Here is a 20,501-nt window from a genome sequence, read left to right as displayed (position 1 = left end):
TAAAGCTCTCAGATCGTCTGCAGCCATGGTAACAAGTGGCCACTAGAACCAGCTTTGAACCTATCTAATCACGACAACACCTCTCAGTGCACAGCTTTTGTAAGGCAGCCAGTCCGTGGCTTCTGAGAGCCAACTCACTGCAGACTCCTGAGGGGCAACTGATGAACAACAGGCTCTTGAAGTAACCTCCTATACAGCTGCTGTCAACCTGCAAATGCCTCCAAAACCTCAGCAGTCCTTGAACTCCACACAGCCCCAAAACCCTTTGTAAGTGCAGTGATCTGCTCTGCTTGGAGAGGCTATGCCTCTACCTTGGTCCTTTTATTTCCAATATTGACTGGTGGTCTTTAAAGAATGAAGTATGAAATTGACATCGAGCCTATGAAATTGATGATAGTCAACTGTTTATGATCATCTATAAAATGGCAATTTCAAATGGTTAAATCTGATATATTAGCTGTTAAGAAAGGACTTCTTACACATATATCAGCATCACATATAGGCTTTACTTAAAGATTTGGGCGTAATGAAAGTCCCACTGACAATTGAAAGCCTGGTCTTGAACATGCCTGGCTCCTGCCTTTTCTATTACTCTGCACTTTGCTTTCTTTGCTCCAACCCTGTTGGCTTTCCTTTTCCACGCCTTCAACATGCCCACACATTTTAGCCCTGATGCTCCCTCCTCTCCAGGAGCCTTTGCAAATGTTCCTTCTACTTGGGGATCCCTGTCCATTCCCACTCATTTTTCCTCATTGACCCCTCTCATTCTTCAAGTCTCAGCTCACCTTTCACCTTCTCAGGGAAGCTGCCCCGACTCCTGCTCTGCGTGAGACTCCTTTGTCATGTTATCTTTCATGCATTGTACTTGTACATCTCTTTTGGAATCTCTGTCAAGGCTAACATCAATCATAACAATGACAGCTAACATTTATGTAGCACTTGCTTGTGTCATGTGCCTGTTTTAAGTACTTTATATGTATTGACTTATTATTGCCTCAAAATGATTCTCTGAGGTAGGTACTCATTATACCCATTCTCACAGAGGATGAAGCAGAGGCACAGAGAAATTAAGTAGAGTGCCCAAGGTCATAGATCTAACAGGTTGCATAGCCAGAATACAGCCTAGGGAGGCTGGCTCTGGAGACTTGACTTTACACCACCTCATACATCTCTTTGTGTAATTATCTGATTATACATGACTCTTATTTCAGTCCCTAAGTACCATGAGAGTAAGTTTTTTGCTCACAACTGACACATAGCAGTCACTCAATAAATATTTGCAGAATAAATTATTGAATGGTCAAAGATAAGGCTACTTCTGAGGTTTTTGTCCTTACAATATTTGCTAAGAAGAAAGAAGACTAGCTGCCAGTCAATGCTGCATATGTGGCTTATGTTTAAGCATCATCATTGACATGTTCTGTATAATTTAATAAATGACAAGCACTTGTCAGAAATGGTGCTTAAGAAGAAACCTAAAATGCAGACTTCTTTTGTGAACATGTCTATTGGGAATCAAAACAGGTAAAAAGATATTTGGATGGAACTATAATTTGAATAAATGAAATGGCTTGTCTTCAGAAAAAAAAAAGTATTATTTCTTTTCCTGTTATGTCTTAGACATTTGAGAACCATCTAGGCAAGATCCTGTTGAGTTCTGTGATTCTACAGATGGGCTGGAGAGAAGAAATACTGTGTTACATTTCAGAAAGGCTGTTAACTCCAGCATGCTGTTCTATTACAGCTTCAGTTTTCCTTACAAATACTCTCATAGCAGCTTTGAAAGATAAAAGATCTCAGCGTAGCAGAAAATAGAGCAAACAACAAAATTATTTTTAATGAAGGCAGAAATCCCATGTCTGCATTGTTAGTCTCTAAATGGAATTTTAATTTCACCTTAAGACCTACCATAAATGGAATTTTCAGCAGCAGAATAAACAATTTTTAAAGGAGGATTAAGACAAAAGAAAGTCATTTACTAAACTCCTTAGGGAACTAAAACACCTTCTAAAACTATGTTCACTGGAAAGCTATCTTTTCAGAAGCCTGTAGAATACAGTCTAAATTCTGATGAGCAATAACTAAGCTAAGCTGTCTGTGTACCCCCAGGACCTCTGGCTCTCCACATATTCTCTAAGAAGGTGGACTGTCAGCCACACTGGGTAATTTGAGCTTTTCTCCAGTGCTTTCCTCCTTAAGTTTTTTGCTTACCCTTCAAAGGTGCTAATTAGCTCAGTAATTGGATTTCTGCCTTAACTGTCTAATCACATGAACATCAGCTCCATAGCTCAAAGAGGAAACAGGGCTTATAACTCACTCCCCAATCTCAGTGGGAACATGCAATCCTGGTACACATTAGGCATGTGTCTGCATGCGTGCTCTTCTTAGCACTTGCCTGACAAAGTCACTGTACAGTCCTGGGTAATGCTGTCCTGAGCACTACATAACAAGAGTCATGTAACAGGTCCCTCCAGAGAAGCTGACTTACTGAGAAGCACCCCTCTCTTATGTTAATATGAAATGCAGACAGCAGAACTGCCTTCTTCTCTTCAAACTTGGCCTTCTCACTCCCTGGTCAGTCTCTCTACGTCAAGCACTTTCTTTCTCAGTTTCATCTGAGCAACTTAAATAATTTAAAAGTAATTTTCTATATTGATAATGCTTCAAATTCCCCTTTGTCAGTACACACAATCTATGATAAAAGTCTCATTTTTTGGTGAGGGAATATTGCTGGCTGGAGTGAGAAGTTTGGTGGGGGTCTGTTCATACGGCAAATCCTAGATGGAGTTAAAAATAGACTGTAATTCTATCCATAGGCAGGGAAACCTTAAAGAAATCCGAACAATGAGAAGGCAGCCAGAGTTTAAATACAAGGGCATTGTCTCCTTTAAAATTGATTATACACACAAGGTAGAGCTGGGTTTGTTTTTCCACCTTTCATTGCTGCTGCCACTAACAATTGTATTAGTTCTTGTAAAGTCAGGGGCACTTTGCTGTCACCATGCAGCTCAGAATGATTTGGCATGAGACATTTCCTGAGGACATACTGCTGTACGGTACTCAGGGTGGGCACTGCCTAGGGCCAGACCCTTCAGGTGACCTCCAGCCTTACTGAGCCTGGGTTTGACTTTTCTTACATTTGCCCTGTAAGACCACAAAGCATAGCTCAGTTTGGCTGTTTCTTTGCTCAAGTTTGGCAGATGATCTTGGATAAAAATGGCTATGAGTGTTGGGTGTTTTCCTTCTACTGGATTTTGATATGAATTTTCAGTACTTTGAATGTTTTGAGTACCAACAACTTTGAGTTTTAAGAAAATTTTGTTGGTTCTTTATATTTCTTTTTTGTTTGTTTTTTTCTGTTTTGTTTTTGTTTGTTTTTTTGAGACAGAGTCTTACTCTGTCACCCAGGTTGGAATGCAGTGGCGCGATCTCGGCTCACTGCACCTCCGCCTCCTGGGTTCAAGCGATTCCCCTGCCTCAGCCTCCCAAGTTGCTGGGATCACAGGCATGTGCCATCACGCCAGGCTAATTTTTATATTTTCAATAGAGATGGGGTTTCACCATGTTGGCCAGGATGGTCTTGAACTCTTGACTTCGTGATCTGCCTGCCTTGGTCTCCCAAAGTGCTGGGATTACAGGCGTGAGTTACCACACCTAGCCCTTTTCTTTACATTTCACCCAGTTTTCTTTAGTTGCCCCACTAGGGAAAATTGGTTATAAATACCTAGCATGTCATTACTAGATATTGAACTACTATTGTCATTTGTAAGAATTATGAAAGGGTGAGCTCCTTTATAATTGCCTAATACATAATCAGTGTTTCTCCATATTCCATGGGCACCTGAAAAGGTTTTTTTCATTTTCTGTATGTAAGTGTGTTTGTGCATGTGTATGCACATGCATGTGTGTATATGCTGTATATATATTGAATGTAACATATATTGAAGTTACATTATTAATTATGTTATTTATATCTTCTATATCATTATCTAATTTTTGATCATTTGAACTAAGAAAAGTGAGTCATATCTTCTACGACTACTGTTTCTATTTTTTAAATAAAATTTCCTTTTTTTCCTTATAAGTTTTGCTATGTGAATTAATGCATTGCTATTGATAGCTTATATTTAAACTGTGAATTTTAGTCTTTGGCATTATAAAATGTTTTTAATCCTAATGGCTTTTGTCACAAATACATCTGTGTTTAACATTAGGCCACAATAGTAGCTTTAATTTGTTTGCACTTGCATAATGCTTTCACATATTCTTTTATTTTCAGCTTTTCCAAGTCACCATCTTTAAGGTGTGTCTTTTAATTGTGTGTCCAGGAAAATATATTTGGTCAGAGTCCATCTTCATTGTTTATGTTATTATGCTTTCTAATTGTATTGTTTCTTTGATTTTTAAACACATTACACTATAGTCTGATTATAAAATCATAAAAACAATACTACAGAATCAGAAATTATAAGACAATACTACGAAAAACTTCGTACCAATAAATTTGAAAACATAAATGAAATAGGTAATCTCCTATAAAAGTATAACATACTAAAAGTTACTGCAGAATAAAAACAAAAGAAGAGGCTGGGTACGGTGGCTCATACCTGTAATTCCAGTAATTTGGGAGGCTGAGGTGGGTGGATTACTTGAAGTCAGGAGTTTTGAGACCAACCTGGCCAACATAGTGAAATCCTGTCTCCACTAAAAATATAAAAATTAGCTGGGCATGGTGGTGCACCATTGTAATCCTAGCTACTTGGAAGGCTGAGGCAGGAGAATCACTTGAACTTGGGAGGCAGAGGCTGAAGGGAGCTGAGATTGTGCCACTGCACTCCAGCCTGGGTGACAGAGCAAGACTCTGTCTGAAAAGAAAAGAAAAGAAAAGAAAAGAAAAGAAAAGAAAAGAAAAGAAAAGAAAAGAAAAGAAAAGAAAAAAAGAAGAATAGCCCTGTAACTATTAAACAAACAGAATCAGTAGGTAAATAAATACCAAACATGGCTGGGCGTGGTGGCTCACGCCTGTAATCCCAGCACTTTGGGAGGCCATGGTGAGTGGATCATTTGAGGTCAGCAGTTTGAGACCAGTCTGACCAACATGGTGAAATCCCATCTCTACTAAAATTACAAAAAACGTTAGCCAGGCATGGTGACACACGTCTGTAGTCCCAGCTACATGGGAGACTGAAGCAGGGCAATTGCTTGAACCTGGGAGACAGAGGCTGTAGTGAGTCAAGATTGTGCCAATGCACTCCAGCCTGGGAGACAGAGCGAGATTCTGTTTCAAAAAAAAAAAAAAAATACCCAAACATACAAAAATACAAATATTTGATGAGAATGATTTTAAAAAAAGGAATAAAGGTGAAGGAAGAAAGAGAGGAAGGGAGAGAGAATGAGAGTGAAAGAGAGAAAAGAGATATAATACAAGTTAACTGTACTGAAATATAGGAACACAACCACATATTACTCCATTGTTGCTGTGTAGAATTCTTCTACTGGTAATACATACTATTATTAATTAGTATACATTCTATCTGTTGCTTCTGAATGCTTTTAAGATTTTTTTTTTGTTATTAGTGCTCTGAAACCTCACTATTTTGTGTAGAAATGTGAATTTATTTTAGTTTATTATGGTCATGATTTAGATTCCTGAATCTGAGGATTCATGTCTTTCATCAATTTTGAAAATTTTCTATTATTTTCTCTGAAAATTGTGCTTCTCCCTATTTGTTTTATGCCTTCTTCCAGGAGCTTCTAGACTTCTAGTTGACATTTTTCATTTTGTCCTCCAAGTCTCTTAATTTCTCTGGAATATTTCTCATTTCTTTATCTTTCTCTGTTGCATTCTGGCCAGTTTTCTTAGATTGACTGCTTTCTAGTTTAGCTGTGTTTAATTTAATATTTAACTTGTCTATTATACTATACATTTTAATGACTATATGCATTTGTTTTTATGAGTCATTTGTTCCAATTTGTCATTTTTTTCATAACATCTTGGCATTTTAGTTTTATTTCTTTTTATACAACTTTTTATTGTAAATACATATATGATTATTCCTTTACTTATCTTTAGCTTTGGAGAATCGAAATCTGCTATTTGTTTTATTTCCTGATTCTTGTTTATGATGAATATTTTTCTCTTTTATTCTGTAGTACTGGATTGAAAGTTCCTTTCCAGTCAGTTTTTATTGTGGAATTAGTTGAAGATATGTCATGTTCTTTAAGAATAATTTTACACTGACTTCATCAGGAACTCTAGGGATATTACACACTGGTACCATTTTTGTGTTAACTTCTCAACGTGAGAATTTCTAAATATGGATAGTATAGTTTTGAACTCCAACCCCACATGTGACAAAAGATTAGTATTTTCCATTCACAATGGAGACTTGTCCCACTCTTCCCTCTCTCTGACCAATTGAGATTCCTTGTGCCTTCTCTATGTTGGGTGTTTCACATCTTCACTGATGGGGAAGACCTTCAGGGCTCCAGCTTTATGTGGAAGTCTCAGTTGACTTTCTGCTTCTGTAGGACTAACACTTCATAACCTAGCCTGGCATAGATTTTAAAATGTCAGCCCTTACGTTACTGAGACCCACAGCCCTGACCCACCACTCACCCCATTCTTCCCAGGCAGTGATAGTGGGCTTTGCTGTTTTCTGTTCCCTCTTTCTTTCTAGCCCTTGGGAATTTTCTAACTTTCTTATTATACTCAAATGTATATCTAGAAGGAATTTTACCACCTATGATTTTTTGATACTTTTAGTAGCTGTGAAAGTTTTGAGATTATCTAATCTTGCTACAGCTCTGGAACTGAAAACTTCCAGACCAAATTTTCATAAAGAAAAGATAATACAATTTAACCATACTGAAAATAGGAGTACAACTACATATTACTCCACTGTTGCTGTGTAGAAGTCTACTATTGGTCTTTGTGAGTTTTAGTCTTTTTAGTTTTAGTTATACCACTTTTTAGTTTTAGTCTTAGTTATACAACTTTTCAAAGTAATTAAGTTAAAAAACTAAATTAAAGTTTTTTTTGTTTTTTTTTTTCTTTCATTTTATGCTTATAAAGCTTGCTGAGTTTTACACCACTTTCTCCACAAGGATCTTATCATGGCAGGGTCTGAATCAACCTTTTATCTCTCTGTTTACATTCCCTGAATGCTTTTCTGGTCTCCTCTATTCTCCTACAGATAAAGTGCAAAATATGCTCAGCAACCACACTGTGTTCAGCCTGCCTCAAGGTGAAGTTTCTAGGATTCTGTGTAAATATACATGTGTGCTCACAGGCAGCCATATGGGCATAATGAAGCAATTCTCTTACCTCCTAATGTTATTGTAAAAGTCTATTTCCTGAAAGTTTTGAGGCCTGCAATGCAAGAATACCCTATACAGAATATTGGTATTCAAAATATTATATTGTCGTAATGCCATATGAATCTGCATAGAGAAAGCTAAGCATGAATAAGAACAATGAATACAGGCAGATTGATTGTATCCTTCTGGAAAGATGGAGTTGTTGTATTTTTCCTTATTTCTCTACTTGGTACAACTAAAACCCTGGATTTTACATATAATAAAAACACCTTCTGAAAGGTAAAAGGAAAAAGAAGATCATCTGGGCATCATGGGATCCAAAGAAAAACACTGTGGTAAGTTTCTCCGTTTTTCTTTTTGTCTCATATAGCCCAGAAACACCTTGAGAAGCAAAAGAAGAAAAGAAAGGATCAACAAACCCCTTATCTGTCTAGCCTGAGACTCAGGAAAGGCACAGCCTAACAAGACAGAAAACTGTAAGACATAACCCCTCTGTAACAGCCAAATTCCACAGATAAAACCATAGCCCTATGCCTACCTGTACCAGTGACAGCAGAAGGAGGGAGACAAATTCCTAGGAAGATAGGGGTGGGTCCCTGGTGAAACCTGACATTCAAACCAAAGACAAATTAAAGCCTGAAAACCAAGCTGCCAGTTCTAGGTAAAGTCCCTGACTGCAGTGAGAACTTCCTCTATGCTTTTCAGCCAATTGAATGGTGCTTTTCCCAGGTTGCTCATTGACCAAGCAGCATGTACTCACCCATTCTGAGCCCGTAAAAACCTGGGACTCAGCCATACTTTGGGAATACCCACCTTCAGGTAGGGGCTACCCACTTTAGGTCCCCTCTCCACTGAGAGCTGTTGTGTCACTCAATAAAGCTCTTCTCTGCCTTGCTCACTCTCTGATTGTCTGCATAACCTTATTCTTCTTGGACACGGAACAAGACCCTGGGACCTGCCAAACAGTGGGTGCAAAAAGGGCTGTCACACATCCCTGGCCAGCTCTCTGAGCTGCGGGCAGTGGCGTGCTCCTGTTCACTGGACCAAGAAAAATGAAGAGCTGTGATCCTTCTGGGGACACAGACCTCTGGGCTTTCTGAACCAGAGCTGTGACATAGCTATCAAGCCCCCTTGGGGCTTCCTCCAGTTGCTGGTGTCTCTGAGTTTTTGGTTTCCACCATGTTCCCTTTGTCCAGCGACTGGCACTTAAGGCAGAAGCTGCCTGTGGTATGTCTGGTCCAGCTGCAGATTCACATGGACCGGGCATCTGTGCTGGCACCTAGAGCTGCCTGCCTGGCCCCACTACAGCAACCTGTGTGCTGTGGTCAGACCTCACACCTGCTTGCACACACACCCCTCACCATTCTGCCTTGGATGTGGGATCCAGGCCAGTAGCACAAGCCAAGCACAGCCTGCTGGGCTGAATGGGTGGAGCCATACCAGATGTGCTGTCTGTGGAGTCTTCCACTGGTGAAGCAGGTCCCCAAAGAATCCTGTCACCAGCAAAGACTGAGTGAGGAACCTAGACTTCCTCCCTTGCCAGCCAATAATGAGGTGCCCCTTCCCCTCTTGCTGAGATGGTATCAAAAGAGACTGAGTTCAAAATTTCATAATTTTCCTGGGTAAGGAGACCACATGAGGAGCAGTAATGAAGTACTAGTATCCCTCCCATTCAGGAAAGTATCAATGAAGGCTTAGTGGGGAATCTGAACTCCCACCCCTTATCAAGCAATAACAAGAAACTTTCCACCTTCTCTCATCTCAGGAGTCAATAGAGGCTGAGTAGGGAACCTGGACTTCTAACCCCAGCTGAAAGTAACAAAGCAGCAGCCCCTTTTCTCCTGCCAGAGTAGTGTCAGAAACAGCTAGCTGAAACAAAAGTGTAAATATTATCCAGAGGCTCATAATACATAATAGCACCCAAAATGTCCAGAGTTCAATAGAAAACTACTTACAATCAGAAACAAACAAGAAGATCTTGAAATGAATTTAAAAAGACAATAGGTACCAAAATTGAGATGACAAAATTATCTGACAAATATTTTAACTACCAATCATAAAAATGTTTCAATGAGCAATTAAGATCACTTGAAATAAATGAAAAAAGAGAGCTTCAGCAAAGGAAAAAAAAAAAAAAGAGAAAGCCTTGGCAAGGAAATAGAAGATATAAAGAGGAATCAAGCAGATATTTTATAAGTGAAAACTACAATAACTAATTTTATTTTGAGACAGTGTCTTACTCTGTCATCCATCCAGGCTGGAGCGCAGTGGTGCCATCTCAGCTCATTGCAACCTTTGCCTCCAGGGTTCAAGTGATTTTCCCACCTCAACCATTGGGACTACAGGTTTGTGCTACCACACTTGGATAATTTTTGTATTTTAGGAGAGATGGCGTTTCATCATGTTGGCCATGCTGGTCTTGAACTCCTGAGCTCAAGCAATCCACTGGCCTCGGCCTCTCAAAGCGCTGGGATTACAGGCATGAGCTGCAGTGCCCGGCAAATAACTAAAATTTTTAAAATGAAGTTCCCAACAGCAGAATAAAGGGAAGATAAAAGAATCATTGAACTGGAAGACATAACAATAGATTGTTGTTTGCAATCTGAACAACAGAGATAAAATAGACTGAAGAAAAAAATGAACAAAGTCTCTAAAACCCATGGGACTATAATTAAAGAACAAAAATCAGGGTCCCATAAGGAGAGATGTTGGAAATAAAGTTGAAGAAATTCACACCAAAACACATTATAGTGAAGCTTCTAAAATCTAAACACTAAGAAAACTCTTGAAAGCAGCAAGAAAGAAACACCTTATCTACAGGGGAAAAACTGTGAATTATCGCAGATTTCTTACTAGAAACCATAGAGGTTGGGAAAAAAGGGCCCAACATGTTTTTAAGTGCTGAAAGACAGTAATCGTCAGCCTAGATTCCTATATACAGTGAAGATATCCTTTTGGAATGAAGAAAATTTCATTCCAAGATATTCTTAAAGGAAGAAAAACTAAGAGACTATGTCAACAGGTGTTCTACCGTGAAATAATAGGTAAAGAATGTTCTCTAAGAAAAGGAAAAAAAGAAAGAAAAGAAAAGAATGAAACTTAAGACATAAGGAAAAAACCACAGTAAGCAAAAGTATGGGTAAATATAATAGACATTCTTCTCAAGTGTCTTCTAAATAATGTTTAATGGTTGAATCAAAAATAATACAGTTGTCGATATAGTTCTAAACGTACATAGAGAAAATATTCATAACATCATATACAAGCAGGAAGCTAAAGGGACATGAAAAGACTTCTATACTTCATTTGAAAAGGTTAAATGACAGCACCAACAGATTTTGATCAATTATTTATATATCATGTAATACGTAGAGCAACCACTAAAAGATACACTCAAAAATATATTATTTATTTAATAAACCAAAACGAAATTCTGAAAAATGTTCAAGAAACACTTAAGAATCAGGAAAAAACAAATGGAAATTACAAACAGAGCAAACAAAAAAATTGGTAATAGATATAAGCCCTAATATGTTAATAATTACACCAAACATAAATAAACCAAGACAAATTAGCAAGTAGATTAAAAACTATGACCTATGCTGCCTATAAGAAATACACTTCAAATATGGTAACATAGTCCAACTGAAAACAAAAATAACAAATATATACTATGTAAACATTAATCAAAGAAATGATTATGGCTATGTCAATATCAGATAAATCAGACTCCACAAGAAAGAACTTTGCTAAAGACAGAAACGAACATTGTATGATAAGAGGGTTTATCTACCAAGAAAACACATCAGTTCTAAATACGTTTAAGTCAAACACTCAATTGCAAAATATGTGAAACCCAAAACTGATAGAACTGAAAAAGCAGACAAATCCACAATTACAGATGGAGACTTCAACACCCATGAATTAACAACTGATAAAAAGACCAGACAGAAAATCAACAATGATATAGAAGAACTCAATGACACTGTCAACCAACATTACCAATTCAACATTTGTTGCACACTCCACCCAACAACAGTAGACTCCACATTCTTTTCAACTGCCCACAGAGACTGTACCAAGATAGACCATTTTTCTGGGACATAAAATGATCTCCACAAATTCTTAAAAAGTGAAATCATACAGAGTTTGTTCTCCAACCATAATGAACCTAAACTAGAAATATATATCACAAAGAAAACAAGAAAATATCCAAACATTTGGAAACGGAACAACATAATTCTAAATAAACCATGGATCAAAGATAAAGTTTCAACAGAAATGGAAATACACACACACACACACACACACACACACACAGAGAGAGAGAGAGAGAGAGAGAGAGGAAGGGAGGGAGAGAGAGAAGACACAGAAATACATTGAACTGAAAGAAAATGGAAATAAAGATAGCAAAATTTGTCTAACAAAGCTAAAGCAGTGTTGAAAGAGAAATCTATAGCACTAAATATACACATTACAAAAAGTGTCAAATTCATAGTCTATGGTCCCACCCCAAGAATCTAGAAAAAGAAGAGCAAAGAGATCTCGAAGCAAGCACAAGAAATGAAATAAAGAGCAAAAACTGGTGGAATTGAAAAATAAATGAGAAAATCAAAGAGCAAAGAGCTGGTTCTTTGAAAATATTAATAACACTGACAAATCTCTAGCCAAACTGACAAAGAGGAGAGAAAACACAAATTACAAATAACTGTACACACTACAGACCCTCCAGGTATCAAAAAGATAACACGGAATATTAAAAATATTTTTACATGCATGAATTTTGCAATCTAAATGAAATGGACCAATTCCTCAAAAAAAAAAAAAAAACCCACCAATTACCATAACTTGTCCATCATGAAATACATAATTTAACAGCCCTGTAACTGTTAATGCTATTTAACTAGTAACTTAAAAACTCCCCACAAAATGACTCTCCAAGCTCTGAAGGCTTCACTGAAGAATTATACCACATGTTTAATAAAGAACTAACAACAATTATACTTAACCTCTTTCAGAAATTATAAAAAGAGACACTTTCCTATTTATTTCATGAAGCTGGTATTACCCTGATATAAAAACCTGATAAAAACAGTATGAAAATAATAAAATTAAAGATAAATATCTCCCAGGAATACAAATCCAAAAATCCTTAAAAATATATTAGCAAACAAAATTCAGCAATATGTAAAAATAATTATATACCATGACAATGTAGGCTTATTCCAGGGATGCAAGGCTGGTTCAATGTACAGAGAAATCAGTCAATATAATTCACTATACCTCACATGGTAAAGAAGAAAAATCACATATTCATATAGATAAACACAGAAAAAAGCAATTGACAAGACTCTTATGAGTTCTTTTTTTAGAAAACTCTCAGAAAAATAGAATTAGATGGGAATTCCTTCACTTGATAAAGGCCATCTATAAAAACCTACAGCAACGCTGTACTTAATGGTGACAAATTGAATTCCTTCCCCATAAGATTGGAAAAACTGCAAGGATGTCGACTTTAGCTGCTCTAACTTTTAAGTTCAGGGATACATGTGCAGACTTGTCATATAGGTAAACTAGTGTCATGAGGGTTTTTTGGACAGATTATATCATCATCCAGGTATTAAGCCTAGTACCCATTAGCTATTTTTCCTGATACTCTCCCTCCTCTTACCCTCCACCCCCTGATAGGTCCCAGTGGATGTTTTTCTCCTCTCTGTGTCCATGTGTTCTCATCATTTACCTCCCACTTATAAGTGAACATGAAGTATATGGTTTTCTGTTTCTGTGTTAATTTGCTGAGGATAATGGTTTCCAGCTCCATCAATGTTTCTGCAAAGGATATGATCTCATTCTTTTTATGGCTTCATAGTATCCCATGGTATATATGTACCAGGTTTTCTTTATCCAGCCCAACACTGATGGTTATTTAGGTTGATTCCATGTCTTTGCTACTGTGAATAGTGCTGCAATGAACATACACATGCATATGTCTTTATGATAGACTGATTAATATTCCTTTGGGTATATACCCAGTAATGGGATTGCTAGGTCGAATGGCATTTCATTTTTATGTCTTTGAAAATCACCACACTGTCTTCCACAATGTTTGAACTAATTTACACTCCCACCAACAGTGTATAAGCTTTCCTTTCTCTCTGGAACTTACCAGGATCTATTGTTATTTGACTTTTTAATCATAGCCATTCTGACTGGTGTGAGATGGTGCCTCACTGTGGTTTTGATTTGCATGCCTCTGATGGTTAGTGATGCTGAGCTTTTTTTTTTTTTTTTTTTTTCATATGCTTGGCTGCATATGCCTTTCTCAAAAAGTCTTCCCTGACTACAGGCAAATAAGCTCCAAAGATGCAACCTCTAAAACCAATGATAATAAATTTAGAAAGCACCCTACTAAGACATTTCAAAATATCAAAGAAATGCAAGATATTAAATTGCCCTTATTTTTATTGGGCAATTTTTTTCTAATTCTCATGTATATAATTATTTTTACCTGATTGGTCACTTTTCATTTAAAAAGTCATGAAGGGGAGCATCTGCCTATTTAGTTGAGTTTATGGGGAGAGCCACACATAGCAATCCATACCTGAAAGAGCATTATGAGACCTATGGGGTGGAGATGATGATAGAATGTTTCCAAAGTGACAAGAAAAAAAGAGAATGTTTTTCTATATTCATATTATATGTTATACTAAAATAGATTGTGTCAAATCTTGACTCTAGGAGCGCAGGCACAAAATTCGACAGAAAATGAGTTTACCCATCCCTTCTCGACCCTCACTGGTGTTTTATATTCATTCCACTCATGAATCAAGAGCCCTGTGTACCAAGAAGCAGCAACCCTATGGAAGGCCTGGGCAAGGTCTTTGCTTTCAATCAAGTAGGATTAAAGTCAGTCTTAGAAATATGTGCAGAGTAACAAGATTAAACAAGCACATGATTAACAGAATCCTATAGAATGAGTCTCATAGACTCTCAAATGCAAAAGTCTCCCAGTACCTACGGTGGTCTGCTGTTAATAACACATAATGAGAGCACACCGTGGAGTGGCCTGTCACATTCACTTGGAGTAACTGGCTGATCTCAGGGAAGACCTTTTAATTAGAGGTGCCCAGGATTCTTGGCCTTGGGGAGCCAACCCTCACTGTCCAGATGCTCCAAATCTTCCTAAGAAATCTTTATTTGAGCCATGTAATAAAAGAGTTTAAGATAATGTAAATTTAAAAGCTGCATATTTCCTGCTTTCCTTTGTTTAGAATAAATCAGTCCCTTCTCTAACACTTTCCTAAAAGCTGGACGAGGTAAGGATCCTCCTTTCGTTTCCTATCGTGATTCAGAAAAGGGTTCTGCCCTCCTGCTGTATAAGGCTTACACTCCCTGCAACCATCCATCAACCTGAATCACTCACAAAGCCTCGCTCCTGGGTGACCTTGAAGAGTCAGCAGCACCAGACAGCTGGGAAGCAGCTGGACACGTTCGACGTCTCCCTGCAGTCGGATGGTCTTTTACACTATTCTGCACTTTTCAAATACTTTAATTGCTCAGCAAAAACTAACAGGACACTGAGCAAAATTATGCACCACAGCACAATGCATAATAAGTTCAAAGCAATGCTGTTTGAGAAATTCAATGCACTGGAGTTCCTCAAAAGCATCACCCTTCCGGAATAGAGGTATATAATAGCACATTTTCATACCTCAAGTGTCTAACCTTACATATAAGAGTTTTCTCACCCGTCAGCAAAACAGTGGGATGGGGTCAAGTTCATAATTTGGCTTCTCGGAAGTGACAGCATTCAGACACAGACCTGTGAGGAGATTCCAGGTGAGGAAATCCGAGGCAGAGAAGGAAAGTAGGAGGACCGGCTTAAGTCACAGGGACATTGGTGATTGAGCTAGGGGAGCTCAAGCTCTTTTGTCTGCCACTCAGCCCTGGAGGTGCAACAGGGTATGGATGCCAGCACCTTCTCTGGCATTCCAGGCTACTTAGTGATACAGGATTATGGCAATAAAGGTATGCTTTTGTGCCGTCACTCCCTAAAAGTAAAAGGTAAGAGAGAAGGGTTCCTTTGATAAAAGCCATCACTTACTTTCATTAGGAGTCTTTTGATTTCAAATGACAGAAACTCAATTCAGAATGGCTTAAGCAAAATAAAAAATTCAGTAGCTCATGAAGCTGAAAGGTCCTTTGGGCCTCGGTGGACTCAGGGGATAAGGGAGTGTCATCATTCTCTGTGTCCCTCGGCCCAGCCTTCCTTTGTGTTTGCTGTGTTCTCAGGACTGTCCTTGCTTTGTAGTGTGAAAGGACTGCTTACAGCAATAGGCTTGCACCCCACACCACCAAGTCCAGTGGGAAGGAAGGGGTTTCCCTTCCCTGCTGGTCCCCCACACCCTAACGTCCTGGAACTCACTCTGGATAGGCAGGAACAATAGATGTCTGGGACACGAGGCTTCGTACCTTTTCTTCCTCTTGCTTTGGCCTTGTTGGCCATAGTCTCGCATACTTGTCTGTTTCCCGCTTGCCTACGCCCTAATGTAAGTCTCCCCAGAGTGAAATGAAATATGAGGCAGGCACTACTGTCACTTCCCAGGTTTGGCCCATATGTCCCCAGCCAGCTGGGTGAGATTTATTGACTTTAAAGTTTGATCTCTTTTTCAGTACCTCTGTCTTGACATCTCTGTATTATCATATGTAACTAAGTTTTTTCCCCCTTTCTGCTGGTTTCTCCTTACTTCTATTTCTTTTGGAAAGTTCAAGAATTGGTCCATACTTAGGCCTTACCTGTCAATCTCAGGACCTGCTGTCTCCCCAAACATGATCCTGTAGTAGCTAAACCATGTTAATGCTGAAACAAGTCGTTTTACACACACACACACACACACACACACGCGCGCGCGCGTGAGCGCCCATGCGCGCGCACATGCACACATACACACACACGCACACATACACACACACACACACACACACACACACACACACACACACACCTTGTCTTAGGAACTTCAGGCTCTATTTAAAAAATACCGCAAACCTGGTGACTTATAAACAACAGAAATACGTTGCTCAGAGTTCTGGAAGTCTGAGATCAGGGTGTCAGCACGCTCAGGTTCTACTAAGGGCCTCTTCCAGGTTGCAGAATGCCAAATTCTCATTGCATCCTCCCATGGAGGGAAAAGGGGCTAGAGAGCTCTCTGGGGACCCTTTCATAAGGACATGCACTAATCCCGTGCGTAAGGGCTTCATTCTTTTTTTTTTTTTTTTTTTTTTTTTTGAGACGGAATTTCGCTCATTACCCAGGCTAGAGTGCAATGGTGCGATCTCGGCTCACCGCAGCCTCCGCCTCCTGGGTTCAGGCAATTCTCCTGCCTCAGCCTCCCGAGTAGCTGGGATGACAGGCACGTGCCACCATGCCCAGCTAATTTTTTTGTATTTTTAGTAGAGATGGGGTTTCACCATGTTGACCAGGATGGTCTCGATCTCTTGACCTCGTGATCCACCTGCCTCGGCCTCCCAAAGTGCTGGGATTACAGGCTTGAGCCACCGCGCCCGGCCAAGGGCTTCATTCTTATGATCTAATCACATTCTGAAGGCCCCACCTCCTAATACCATCACACTGTGGGTCAACAGTCTTGGTGAGCTGCACTGGTTCTGGCCTGCAGTGGTTCTGACCTGTCCTGCCACTCTGAGCACTGCCTCAGGGCTCTGAGCTGCAGCTGCTTTCCTTTCCAGTCAGGCCTCTCTGACCACACAGGGCTCTTGTGGTGGTGCCTCCCTTCCAACGCTCTCATGGGCAAATGCATTAACTGGCATTCTCTGACTCTGTGTGTGTGTGTGTGTGTGTGTGTGTGTGTGTGTGTGTGTGTGTGTGACCTCTGAGGGGCTTCAGGATATAATGGGAAGTGTTCAGGGCTTGGAATAAGACCAGCTCTAGGTTAATATCCTGGCTCAGCTGCTCACTTGTTCTGTGACCTTGGGCAAGTTCTTTAACTTCCTTGAGTTTCTTTTCTCTAATCTGCCAAATGAGAAAAATGAAACTCTGCTTCCAGAGTGAATGTCAGGACTGAAATGAATGTTTTAGTGAAGATGAGCAGATGTTCAATGAATATAAGAAGATGAGGATCGCCATTGTTACTGCTGCTACTACTGCTCCACTCCTCCTACTGTGATTATTATCACTAAGAATAAGAGGTCCAGGGCCCAACATACTCCTAAGTATGGGTCTGAAAGCTCTAATAGACTTCGGATTTCTGATAAAAGATTCATCACATTTGTCTTAGCAGTAACTAAAATCAGGGCATCGAACAAATAAAAAAGTGTTGCGTTCCTTGTCATGGTATATCCAGGCACCTTGCAAACATACCCAAATAAATTATGGGATAATATAACTGCAAGTCAATATATGTAAATCCCTCCCTGGTATAACTTTAAAGGAAGGGCAGCTTTTAATTACAGGGCTGCATTGTACTATTAACCCATAAGCCAGAATAAGCTGCCTACTTTGTACTTAAGAAAAAAATTGCCTTTTAAGAAGCTCAGTGCTTTGCAAAGATCTTACAAGTCACTCTTAAAACAGCTTAGTGGACAGAAAGCATTCAGCAACATTCATATGGAAAAAGTTAAAAAATAAACTGTGAAGTTAAGAACTTCTCTCTTTGATTGCCTGATCAAGTCAGGCATCCCTGACTCTATCCTGTTCACCATCATTAACAAATCATGAATGATGTGTCAGACGGTGACAGGTAATCCCATCTTCTGCCAAACTGAGAGGGCTGGAGGGATGAAAGATGACATGAATGAAACTGACCTCTACGGGCTGGAATGTTGAGTTAAAACCAATAAGATGAGAGTTGATAGAGGAAATGTAAACTTCCTGTCTTCAGTAAACCACACTCACACATAAGATCAGGATGATGAAGGCTCAGCTCAACAAATGTTTTGTAAAATAATGAGACATTTTAGATTTTAAGAGGCATGAATGAGAGCAGGACATCTGGTTTGCAGAAGTAACAGGTCCTTCTACTGGGAACCACTTAGATCACCCCAGAAGCGGGGTGAAGGTGGGGAGGGTTAGGGGCAACCCAGTAAACATTTGGATGAGGCTGACTAGGATTCCCAAGGTCTAGACCATTTCACACGAGGAACAGTTTGTACCATTAAGCTTGAAACAGAGGGTGGCAAAGGAAGAAGAGTGCCTCTAAACAGGTAAACGGCAGCAGGTGTAGGAACAGCAGGGTTTATCCAGGTGATACCACGAGGAGCAAATTCAACTCAATGAAGAGCCCACAGCTGTAACAACACTCACAAGGGACTGCCTAGCAAGGCACAAGATCTGTTCCACCAGCAGTGAGAAGAGGCTAGATGGTCCAGAGCACAGAGGGGTACCGTAATTCCCAAGGGTCTGTGCTACGCTCATGTCTATATTACAGACCAATAAGGTGCTGGAAAATAACACAGTGAGATCCACGAGAGCTCACTAAGACTAGTTAAAATGTTTGTATCATTTATTCTGTTGTTAGACGAACCACAAAACGGTGGGACTTAGAGAGCTATTATTCCACAAAGGCAACTGTGATGCTTGAAGAACAGAACTGGGGCTCTCACCGAGAGCCAAGATATCAAAATAAACATGGTGCCTCAAGGGGAAAATAATATTTACAGGGCTTCTCACAGCAGGCTAGCTGTGGACATGATGGTACACAATCCAAAATGTGTCCTTCCCTCTCTTGATTTGATTGCGTTCTGCCATTTCAGAAAGGACTTCGGGTAGATTGCAGGGATACATAATATACGTAATATATGTCTAGTTACAACTGAATTAAAAGCTGAATGAGAAAAGATAGAAATTTAGGAAAGGAAAATGAAATGGGGTCAGGAATAAGGATGGGTATATTGTACATAAAAATGACCTACACATTTACCACAGCAAACCATATCTCATTTGGTATGTATGACTTCTGAGGAGTAATCATCTCATTTTACAGATGAGTTAACTGAGGCTCACAGACAAAGTAATTTCCTAAACACCTAACCAAGCATATGTATTGGAAGTTTAATTGTGGTTTGACCTACCTCAAGGCTCATGCTCTCTCATGTTCTACTGCTGCCTCAGTAAGAGCTGAGATTTAGGTGGAACCAATTATCTTCTCACCAAGCAAGGCAGGTCCAAGGATACAGACGCAGAGTTGATGCTTTTGCAGACCATTCACACAGAGTGATCCCTGATAGGGAAAGCCTAGCACAGTGCACTCGCATAGATGATGCTTATTACACATCTGTTGTAAAGGGTAACACCCAGAGCAACATATCATTTTAAAATCAATCTGGATAGAATTCTAGAAATGTAACCATCATGAAAGCTTTATTTTCCTTTCATCTAGCATTGTAGGACTAATGTTTTTTACATTTTATAGAAGGTTTTTGACACATCAAAACAAAATCCCTGTTAATGGGAGTTTTCATTATTTTAGAAAGCTGAAAATAGTCAACTCCTTTAGAACAAAGATGTTGCTGAGATAACTGGGCACACGTGTCATATAATTTCTGGCCTAAACATTTGTTTCATTTTAATGACAAAGTTTGGTTATTTAGTGACTATTTATATACAAAAAGCAGGATGATAAATCATAATATCAGAATGTGTTTCTAAAATCCTCTGACATTAGGGGGATGTATAAACACAAAGCACTATTATATACTGCATTTGCTGTTGTTGCCTGGAATTAAAATAAAGATGCTAGGCAGAGTTCATCAAGATTTTTTTTTTTTTTTTTTTTTTTTGGAGACGGAGTCTCGCTCTGTCACCAGGCTAGAGTACAGTGGTGCGACCTCAGCTCACTTCAACCTCTGCTTCCCGGGTTCAAGGGATTCTCCTGCCTCAGCCTCCCCAGTAGCTGAGATCACAGGTGCCCACCACCATGACTGGCTAATTTTTGTAATTTTTTAGTAGAGATGGGTTTTAGGGTTTCACCATGTTGGCCAAGATGGTCTTAATCTCCTGACCTCAGGTGATCTGCCTGCCTCGGCCTCACAAAGTTTTAGGATTACAGGCATGAGCCACAATGCCCAGCCCAAGACAGATTTTAAAGATCTTACTAGTCAAGACCACATCAGTCTAGCAGTGAGTGTTCTCACTCCAGCAAAAGTGATGCCAGACTGGTATTTCC

At 39.3% G+C, this 20,501-nt stretch overlaps 1 protein-coding gene across 5 annotated transcripts in view; it reads right to left on the bottom strand.

The window, feature by feature from the left end:
* PCNX2 (pecanex 2) overlaps nucleotides 1–20,501 on the bottom strand; it is a 291,183-nt gene that overhangs the window by 71,068 nt on the left and 199,614 nt on the right. The window lies entirely within an intron of this gene.

Source organism: Sapajus apella, unplaced genomic scaffold (genome assembly GCF_009761245.1).
Source record: "Sapajus apella isolate SASKATOON/1434 unplaced genomic scaffold, GSC_monkey_1.0 scaffold49, whole genome shotgun sequence".
Lineage (NCBI taxonomy): Eukaryota > Metazoa > Chordata > Mammalia > Primates > Cebidae > Sapajus > Sapajus apella.
Note: the sequence above shows the minus strand (reverse complement) of the source record. Positions and strands in the feature narration are given on the sequence as shown.